At 33.2% G+C, this 11,439-nt stretch overlaps 1 long non-coding RNA gene across 3 annotated transcripts; it reads right to left on the reverse strand.

The window, feature by feature from the left end:
* Nucleotides 1-97: 97 nt before the first annotated feature.
* On the reverse strand, nucleotides 98-4,603 carry LOC147837972 (uncharacterized). Of its 3 annotated transcripts, none has more exons than XR_015524802.1 (5): nucleotides 4,553-4,603; nucleotides 3,632-3,728; nucleotides 2,357-2,496; nucleotides 1,762-1,854; nucleotides 98-774 (listed from the first exon to the last, which is right to left on the reverse strand). It is a non-coding gene; the product is annotated as an uncharacterized LOC147837972 (long non-coding RNA). The 3 variants fall into 3 exon arrangements; XR_015524803.1 differs by having other exon boundaries at nucleotides 222-774; nucleotides 1,762-1,851; XR_015524801.1 differs by lacking the exon at nucleotides 98-774 and having other exon boundaries at nucleotides 1,066-1,854.
* Nucleotides 4,604-11,439: the final 6,836 nt, after the last annotated feature.

Genomic DNA, 11,439 nt, shown 5'->3' on the forward strand with positions numbered 1-11,439 from the left:
CTGGCCCAGATCTGGTTCAGTTGCGGCTGACTTTTGGGTTAGATGTGGCTCACATCTACATTTGGTAGCTATATAAATCACATTAAAAGGAATGCTTAGTTTAAATTGCTTTATTTAAAAAAATTGCTTTAAAGGAAGCATATAAATTGATAAATACAAATATATAATTTATATAAATTATATAAATAGATGCATACAAAAACAACAACAACAGATTGATTAATGCAATACAAATAAATATATGAATTAGATAAATAAATGCATACAGAATTATCACAAATTAAATGCAAATAAATATATATAAAAGTTAAAATTAGGTAAGTGGATATACAGAATAAGAAGAACATTCAAACACAAATGTATATACAAATTAGATAAATAGATCCAGAATAAACACAGAAAATATATATTTTTTATAAAATGCATATTAATTCAATTAACAAATATTTTATAACCATATAACCAGAACTAATAATTAAAAAGATATATAAAGGGCAATCCAAAAACAAGATCAGAGGCGAGGCAAGGGTCAAATAAACAAATGATAATTACAGAAACAAGATAAACAAGTACGAGTAGACAGAACAAACACAGAAATCGCATATTTAACAAAAACATATTATTTAAATAATTACAACTAAATATTTATTAACATCTACCCAGAACAAAAAAAAAAAAAAATTAAATAAACTGAAAATCCAACAGGGCAGTCCAAGAGTGAGGTCAGGGGTGAGCAAGGATCAAAGCCAAAAAAACTGTCCAATACAAAACATCCTGAAAATAGGAGAAGACAACAATTAAAAGGTGCTGTTTGCAGAGTACATACAGGCACAACTCAATTAAAATTAAGGACTTTTAATCACTTTAAGCACCTATTTTTATTTTTAAGACTGATAAGCAACATATTGAACACCTGAAATGTATTCTCAGCAATACATAAAAACATTCCATACGAACTACCTATCAATTTATAAAAACTAAATATATATATTATTAATATAATATTTCATAGTATTAAACCTATTTTAAATGTGCTTGTGAAATTATTATTTTTTTAATGTTTTTGTAGATGGAAAGAGAACTGAAAATTAAATTATATTAAATTAAAGGACTAGAAATACTATTATATTGCTAAAATAAAACAAATTTTAGTAAATAATACTAATACAGAGTAAAAGTACATGGTACTATTTTAGTTAGTTACATTTGGAAAAAAAAATCGGATTTTCATTACAAACCTTTTTTAAGTGTAAACTTGTTTAAATGGTTTAATTGTTTAATTACAAGACTACATAAAAAGGAATTTGCATTTCTTTACATTTTTCAAAGCAGTGTTTTAAGAGCCTTATTGTTAATTTTGATAAATGTAACAACAGATTGCTTTGACCTGTAATGCCTGTACAATTTAGTGACGCTTTAAAACAGACTATGTATAAATCATACAAATACCTCATTCAAAAACGTTTCCAGCATACCAATCCCGTGACGTCAGACACAGCAATATTCCAAGGGGGTGCCTTTGTGCTAAAAGCTTTAGTAAAACATGCCCTTTTCATCAAAATTGTTACATTAATCAAGTTTGGTTATTATATTTTTATTAAATCGGAAAGCAATTTACGAAATAATGTAAACTCGATTGACTGCATCACTTCTACTACAAGACACTGGGAAGAATTTTTGCTAGGCGATGTAGGAAGATCTGACACTCAAAGTTTACAACATCAGTTCATAGTCTGAAATCTTGGTAATTAGTGAAAGTACCTTTGAACTGACCGCAGATCTTGATGTAGTCTTTCTTGATCTGGTCTTCTCCACTTTCGATCCTTCCCTGGGTTCATCTTTACAAGGAAACTGCTGAATGGAAAAAAAATATTTAGTGATAAAAACCTGGACTATATCATGCTCTAAAATGTTTGAAACAAAAGCAGCATAAAAGGACAAGCTTGTGGTGGAGGTTTGCTAGAAAAACCTGTGAGAGAGGATGTTGTGTGTGAGTCAGACTGAGACAGACTGTTGTATGAATGTGTGTTTTTGAGTGTATGAATGTGAGAATGCATTCACAAGAGTGTGTGTTAGTTTGAGGATTTTGCTAGGGTCCAACAGAGTAATTTGGTTAGTTAAGTTGTTTAAAATTATTTTCATTGATTAAATACTTGCCCATATATAGATGCAAAGAATAACCAAAAGAAATAATGTATTAAAATGTCATTATATTTTATATTCAATCTGCAAATCATTCGTTGTGAAATTTGAATGACTTCCATTCAGTAGATGAATAAAATAAAATTAGAATAAGAATAAAACAATAGAACTCTATAAAAAATACTTCCTATCAAAATAAAGCAGGTGCTTTTACCTTAAGGAACTTTATTAGTATGGTTCCCTGCTTCTAGTTAGTTCAACTTCAGATTCCTCCATAATCTGTACTCTGGTGCTTCATTTGGCTCTTGACTTAAGAGTAACTGGTGTCGCATTCCAGGTCCATCACAATCTGAGCTAAAAGGACAATATGACAAAAGACAAGACAAATATGAATACACATAACATACAGAATAAAACATTTAAAGATATAGTTTACTATTCTGCCACAATTTATTCATCCTCAACTTGTTTCAAAGCAGTTTGAATCTGTAAAACACTAAAGCAGATATTTTGAAGAATGTTAGAAACCTGGAACTATTGATATACATAGTAGGAAAAACTGGGTTTGTGTTCATTCATTTTCTTTTCAGCTTCATCCCTTTATTAATCTGGGGTCACCACAGTGGAATGAACAGCCAACTTATCCAGCATATGTTTTACGCAGCAGATACTCTTCCAGCTGCAACACATCACTGGGAAAAACCCATACACTCTCATTTAAACCAATTCACCTGTACCGCAAGTCTTGTGGGGGAAACCGGAGCACCCGGAAGAGACCCACGCCAACACGGGGAGAACATACAAACTTTACACAGAAATGCCAACTGACCCAGCCGAGGCTCGAACCAGAAACATTTTTGCTGGGAGGCAACAGAGCTATCCACTGTGCACCACACCGCCTGAGTTTATGTTCAACAGAACAAAAAAAAAATATTTTGAAACAAGTGGAGGATAAAAGATGTCATTATTTTTGGGTGAACTATCCCTTTAAAATTTAAGTGTCAAGCATTAGTCTTTAAAAACTTATGTATCACTACAGGAAAAATAAATCAAGTACCTCTTGTGAACAAGCAAAATCATTATGCCATTGTTTTCAATGGTTTTCTTTTACATTTTTCACTGTGAAATTATAACTTAAACATGCGATCCAAGGTAAATTAATCTACTTTTAACATAAAATAAAAAGTTAAGATAAAAATAAAAGTTACTTCAACAGACTCTGTTTTTTCAGCTCACCAATACTTTCAAATTTTACATTTTCAGAAAACAATTCAATAAATTACCTTGTGAAAACATTTAGACTTTCTTTCAAATTTTTTTTTTTTTTAATAATAGATATTTTAAATAAGCTATGACCTCACACAGTGATAAAATAGCAGCAATAAATCTTGTAATATTTTAACAATAAATAAAACATAAAAATATATTATTTCAGTTCCCAACAACCAGTCTGACATATACAAGTTACAAAATATGTACAATATTGTACCTGGTGTGCTTGATGATGAAGTCAAACAATTAGTAATGCACTGATGTGAGAGTTGTCCTTTCCTTCAGCTTGCATCCTTGCATGATTCCTTTCTTTTCTGTAACAAATTAATACAATACAATCGATTTATAAAAAATTAATTTTTACTTGCCACAAAACCATTTGTTTGGACTTGATACATATGTACAAGATTAATGGTGCAGTTCAGTTTCCAGGCTGTTTTAATGTAATATAAAACATAAGATATGGTTTTTAAGCTTATTTAACACAATTGATTTTATTTTTTACCAAGGTTTAATATTTCATAACACACTTAGCCTTCTTTTTTAGCTAATTAATTTCCTTCATAAGTCATTTAACACATCATGTTTCAACTGTGGATTTTTTTTCAAACGTTTTGGCTTTAAATTTTTTTTAATGCAGACCAGTCTCAACAGTGGCCAGCATGAACCACATAACGTTACTCTGCAAACTTTTGCTGAAACTTGATAAAACACACATTAACAAGCAAATCAAGATCATTAGGATTAACGTTACCAAAAAGAGACTGTTCGTTCAGTGTTTGAACTAAAACCAGTACAAAAGCAGAACTCGGCACCTATTACAACTGTATAAAACGGACAGCATATGACTCATTCATTCAAGCTCTCGTTTCGACGCTGTTCTTCATATAACACGTCTTATTGATCATTTCAATTGTAACTTGAATTTGAATGAATTTGTTAAAACCCCGAGCACAATCAACTTAACAGATTAACGTTACTGAACTGACGGCGGCCATCATTCTTAGCCGTTTTTAGCCATATTAGCCACATATAAGTTACAGTTTTATCACTATTCAAAACAGGGGCTTTTCTAACAAATAAAAACATTACCTGACGACAAATATCTCACAAATATGATTTTAAAATAATAACTTACCCGATATAAAGAAGAAGATGAAATGGCGGACTTGACTTCACTTCCTCGTTTGAAAAAAAAAAACCGTCATTCACGAGGCTCCGCCCACTCCACCGTAATGCAAGGATGAAGCGAAACACATATTCGCCACCAGGGGGCAGTTTTATGATTATGTTTATATATATATATATATATATATATATATATATATATATATATATATATATATATATATATATATATATATATATATATATATATAATATTATATATATTAGGGTAAGGGTAATTAGGCAAGTTATTTTATAAAAATGATGACTTGTTCTGAAACTGTAGAAAAAATAAATAGCTTAAAGGGGTTAATAATTTTGACCTTAAAACACTTTTTTAAAAAAAACTGCTTTTATTCTAGTCGAAGACTTTCTCCAGAAGAAAAAATATTATCAGACATACTGTGAACATGTCCTTGCTCTGTTATGTAACATGCTTTAATTCTAGAATATTTACTGTTATTTTTAATATTCAGTAGCTTGTTATATAAAAACTATAACACTTTAAGATATATTTACAATTAACTAATTGCTAATTAACATGCTTATTAATAGCATATTGTCTATAAAGTTTGTTGACACTGTTACAGGTGCACACACACAGAACCAGGATAGACTTTTGGGCCTTTCTATGTTGAGTTTGCATGTTGTTTCTGTTGGTTTCCAGTTTCTTCCATTGTGCAAAAATTTGCAGTATAAGTGAATTTTGGATAAACTAAATTTGCTGTAGTTTGTGATTAAGATAATGTGTGGTGTTTCCCAGCACTGAGGATTGTACCCTCAGGGCTGTGTTGCAGAAGCATTAGTATCTGATTGCAGACTTGCATATGCAAGCTGAGACACACAGTTTGACATGCAATGTCAGAAACAATGCACTCAAATAGAGCTAGTGACATCAAAGTGAGGGGTAGGGTTAGGAGCGGGGTTAGGTGTGCGCATTAAAATTGGTCAGATTTATTTTTATTATTTTTTGTGTTCTGTAGAATAAGTAAATAAAACTTTGTGTTGTTTACAAAGATCAGCTTATTCACGAACACATTCATGTTATTCACATTCTACTGCTCAGTTCTCTGACATTTTTTATATATAGTTATTTTATTCATAAACAAAACATTTATGTCTATTTAATATTCAAATTAAATAAAAAAAGAACAATGTTGTATGTGGCATTTAATCAAACAAAATCATTATAAAAATGTAGAATTGCAAAAAATAACACCAAGAAAACAGCACTTTAATTCAGCATTATTAGATTATGAATTCATTTGTAAAATTGTTAATTAAAAAGTAGTACTAATAGCAAATTAAATCCACCCAGTAGGTGGCGGTAGGACACTGTCTTAATTCATTCAAATGGAGAAACTGAACAAAACATTAATGGATCAAAACATAATAAATAATGAAACTCATTGCATTTATAGACATTTATAGACATACCAGGTAATATGAAAAAAAAAAAAGAATTTTACTCATGCTGGAACATTTACATTTAACAGATAATATAAATTTATATTCATAGCAGCCTTAAAGTAAAAATAAATCCATTATTGAGGAAATAAACTGAATTAATATGTGATAAGGTTACAAACATATACTTTCCCAGATAAGCAATAGCTTATTCCTATTCTTAATAACCTAAAGAATAATTTTCAATCACAAAAAGTCTTATTTAGAACATGCAATGTTATTATTTTCAGAGAAGGTGTAGCGCTCTCACTGCCTGATGAGGGACAATAATGTTAATAAAACACAGGAAACACAGAACTGCTGATGCTTCACATCAGAGTCTGTGTATTGTTTGAGAGAAAAGCCCCTCCCACTCATTAGGTATGCAGTCCACAGGCAGAAGTAGCCAATCGGAAAAATGTAAATCCTTGCATCACATTACATTAATTTACAATATTTATTTTCTATTTTCTACTTCATAAAACGAAAGTGTACAGACTTAGAAAGACAAATTAACTTTGATTTTCAATTTCTAATAATTTGTAACCACTTCAAAGGCTCCCGTTAATTTAAAGTTAAACCGGAACTAAAAATACACAACACGCACTACACCCGATGTGTCACACATGGGCCACATCTGGCCCACATACAGCAGGCCACAACTCACACTACACCCGGTGTGTCACACACGGGCCATATCTGGCCCACATACGGCAGACCACAACTCACACTACACCTGGGGTGTCACACACGGGCCACATCTGGCCCACATACTGCAGGCCAGAACTCACACTACACCCGGTGTGTCACACACGGGCCACATCTGGTCCACATACAGCAGGCCACAACTCACACTACACCCGACGTGACACATACGGGCCACATCTGGCCCACATACAGCAGGCCACAACTCACACAACACCCAGCGTGACACATACGGGCCACATCTGGCCCACATACAGCAGGCCACAACTCACACTACACCCGGTGTGACACATACGGGCCACATCTGGCCCACATACAGCAGGCCACAACTCACACTACACCCGGTGTGACACATACGGGCCACATCTGGCCCACATACAGCAGGCCACAACTCCCACTACACCCGGGGTGTCACACACGGGCCACATCTGGCCCACATACAGCAGGCCACAACTCACACTACACCCGGGGTGTCACACACGGGCCACATCTGGCCCACATACAGCAGGCCACAACTCACACTACACCAGGTGTGACACATACGGGCCACATCTGGCCCATATGTCTCCTGCCATTGCCAGAAGTGAGCCATATGTGCCTTAGTTGGCCCAGATGTGGCCCAGAACTGTATGCTATCTGGGTTATGTCTGCTGTGTCTTTAATATGGTGTGATTATAATACATAAGGGCGATTATAAGCAAAAAGACCTCAGCCTATAAGTCTAGATGTTTTCTTTTCCTTTTTTATTTATTTGTTTATTTGTTTGGCGCATGTGTGCGATAGGAAAACTAGTGTAATTACGGCAACCCATCTTTCCCAGACTCGGGGCAAATTCCTTTCACTCCTCCCGAAGCCCCAGCTGGCCCTCCTGCCATCCACTGCGTAAAACATATGCTGGATAAGTTGACGGTTCATTCCGCTGTGGCGATCACAGACTAATAAAGGGACTAAACCGAAAAGAAAATGAATGAAGAATGAATGAATAAATTAATAATAATAAAATAAAAATAAGGTAATAATAAACACAAATGCCGCGTAAGCGGCCTTTTTTTTTTAGAGATGGTACATTTGAATTGCCTCTTCCCACTTCCCCCACCTCGAAATTGAAAGTTGCAAAGAGAACTATAGCTTATTTACACCTTCATGCCTTAGCCTCAAAGGCAAAGATCATAGCCCATTTACATATCAACACAGTGCAAGTTTAGCGGAAGAATGTCAAATCAGAATCACGCAGATGAAGCACACCAGCTACTACTTTGAAACTATTAAAATTGTTTTGTCATAAATTTGCTTATTTGCAGCAGCTTTTTTTTCGCGCAACAGAAAAGCGGCGTTGGGAAGCCGTCAATGAATAAAAACGGTCAATAGTGAAATCGGCTTTTCATTGTATCCCTATTACCTATATCAATGCATTGAAGGCCTTTTATGGTGTCATCTCGATAGAATAGCCTAAGTTATAAATAATTTAAAGAACAAATTTATAAAAACTCACATTACATAAATAAACAATTAAAATATGTTTAGGTTGTTTATTTAATTGCCCTCGTGATTATGGTGTGCTTTATCATTATGTGCGTTTTACTTATAACTAACCTGATTCAAATGATGGATCTGCGGCAGAGAAACTAGGGGTTTTGGGGGACATGCATCACTATATCATTTTTTTCCCCAAACTGTGCATAGTTCAGCTGCAAGTTACTGTACGTCTTTTTTTGGAAAAGCACCCCATGTCCGCTAGTGCCGCGCGCCTCTTTCTCTGGGCAAAAATGAGTTGATTTTTAAAATAATAAATATATAGATTAATTAAATTTTCAGCAAAAGAGACATTTATTTCATATTTCACTATGCATTTCATCTGATCTTTATAGCTTAATTAAACACATATTGTCAAAACCCACACATAGGCCTATTGTATGAAAATGAAAAGGGCATTTTTTGTTATTATTACACTACTATTTGTTATTTGTTGCCTAGGCTATTTTCACATTTGAGGTGCTTTATTGGCATGACAAGTAACTGTACATTCGTTTTGCCAAAGCAGTGCGCGTCTCACAAACAAGACAGTGCAAAAAGGGCAGTAGTGCAAACAAATATGAAAATAACATATAATAAAAAAATGATTGATAAAAATAAAAATAGAATAAAAAATAAAAATATAATAATAAAAATAAAAATAGATTTTTGATAACATTAAACAGGATAAAGGTAATAATAGTAGCCTATTATCAAAAGTAAGTCCACATAAAGAGTTCCAGTATTTGTGTGTTGGAGACAGGAGCGGGTATTGTTGGGTGAACACACAGCAGCACACACACTCCCCCAGTAAGATGGGTTCTGTTCGACAGGGACTCAAAGTTGTTTTGTATGTGTTGGATTATCGGGTAGAATTTCTCCCGGATCTTGGAGTATTTAGTGCACTCAGGATATGCAGCTCCGTCTCAATCAGCTGCTGAGGGCACAGCCGCTTCTCCACCGGCAGCCATGTTTTTTTGTGCCGGCCCGTCTTTACGGCTAGCTGATGCCCGCTGCCCGCTTCTAACATGTTAGAAAATACTGCAAATCAAGCTGTCGGTATCTCCCCGCGGTTGAAATTGTTCGTTATTCGGAAAAAAAGAAGAATAAATATCAGCGCGCAGTAGTTGCTTTCTAGATTTTTTAGGCCTATATTAAGCTGTTTTAATCTTGCAATTCTGATAATTAGAGATAATGTCTGTTTTTATCAACTTATCTGTCATTTGCTACTTATTTTATTAATTTGTTGATGTTAATATACTACATAGTCTTGTATATGCATATCTAAAATCCTTTGGCATTCAAATTTGCTTTGAACTTGAAAGAGAGAAAGAATCGGATTTTACCTGTCAGAGCACATTGCATATGCTTTTTTTTGAAATAACATTTATTTAACAAATATTTTAGCACGAAAGTAATTTATTTAATTACTTCGAAAGTAATTAAATTACCTGTCTTTTGATTAAAACCTTTATGCAAAAAGATCAGAAAAAAAGGCTATATGCGACACATGACATGCATCGCTCTCATGCCACGTTTTGAGGATAAATTCGCTTTTAGGTGCTGCTTTGAATAAAATAAAACTATTAAAAAGCACATTAAAGACTACGCATAAAATAAAACATTAATAAAGAAGTATCTTATGAAAAAACACCAATTGACGGGCTCTGCTTTCGGTTTTAAAATAATCAAGCAGCTTTAAAAATATAATTTGCTGAAGAGAAATGACAGGGAAAAAAAGATTGAACATATCGGGACTGTCAAAAGAACATTCCTCTTTGATATATTCTTTGACTCCGACACATCAGCTAAGATTATGAACGACGGAGTGTCTCTCCTGCTTCAGTGGCGTGTCCAGCTGGTTATAAACGAGGAGGCGGAGAGAATGCGCTGCTTAGTTTCGGCTCGATATATTTAAATAAAAACTAACAACTAGTTGCTTATAACGCACAAAAAGTTAAACTCATATGCACAACCCTTGTTGGTTGCACATGCGGGATGCACAATGAACCTAACGCGCCATTATTTTAATTCTATTTTCGTGAAGAATGAGCCAACCGCATATGCTTAGTCCTGTTGGTCGGGACTCTGCTTTATAACTTATTAGTTTATTACAATAATCACACTTAGCTTTGCCATTGTTCTTCACCACATAGCCACTCAACACATCTTGCGGTCCATCTTTGTTTAGATTATTGAAGATGCTATTGACGTTTTGAGAAAAAAATTAATAGTACTGAAACTAAATTATTAAAAATAAACTTGCGGGACTTCATTTATGTCCTGCGGCAACATTATTTTTATTACACTTTATTACACTTTATTACACTTTATTACAATTGATCTGCTTGAGGTAGGTCACGTTTATCAATGGTAAGTTTTAGCCTAAGTTTACATCAATAACATAATGTGCATTGTCCTTTACCATACAAAAAAAAAAAAAAACATTATTATACACCAGTTGCCTGTAGCCTATAAAACGGCCGCAAATATTTTTAAATGCATTAAAAGGCAAGCACATATCTTAGCCTTAGTTTGTTCACACTCTGCCTGTATTAACATAAATGCTGTATTTTAATATAGCCAATTTTGATTAATTAGCTTTAACTGACAGCCTTTTCTTCTTTTTCCGCGGTTATGCGGCATTAGGCTATATTTCACACGCATATGCAAGGTGACTGAATATGAAATTAAAATACAAAACATACTGAGCCATAAGTAAAAAACAAAACAAAAAAAAAACAAAACAACAGTTATACTTTAAAGCAGAACATTGACGTTTTGAAACAAAAAAACGGAACTGAAACTAAATTATTAAAAATAAACCTGCCAGACTTAATTTATGTCCTATTTTCATTATTAATTTATTTTCATTATTCGTTTATTATTATGTACTATAATTGAAACATAAAATGAGATTGTAAATATAATCAACAACGAAAATGTAAATAAAAACGTAAATTAAAAATATAAATGAACATGTCTAGTTTTAGTTCTATCAAAATAGCAAACACTACATCTCTCTATATTTAGACTAAAAGACTGCTTTATTTATTTATTTATTTATTTATTTATTTATTTATTTATTTAAGTCTAATTATTTGTACTGAATGTTTGTGCTTTCATTTTAGTTGTCTTTCATTTCTTCAATTCTATTTTCCAAAACGAATCCTCTTTGCACTTAATAAGTTTACA

Source organism: Danio rerio, chromosome 24 (genome assembly GCF_052040795.2).
Source record: "Danio rerio strain M-AB ecotype USA chromosome 24, GRCz13ab, whole genome shotgun sequence".
NCBI lineage: Eukaryota > Metazoa > Chordata > Actinopteri > Cypriniformes > Danionidae > Danio > Danio rerio.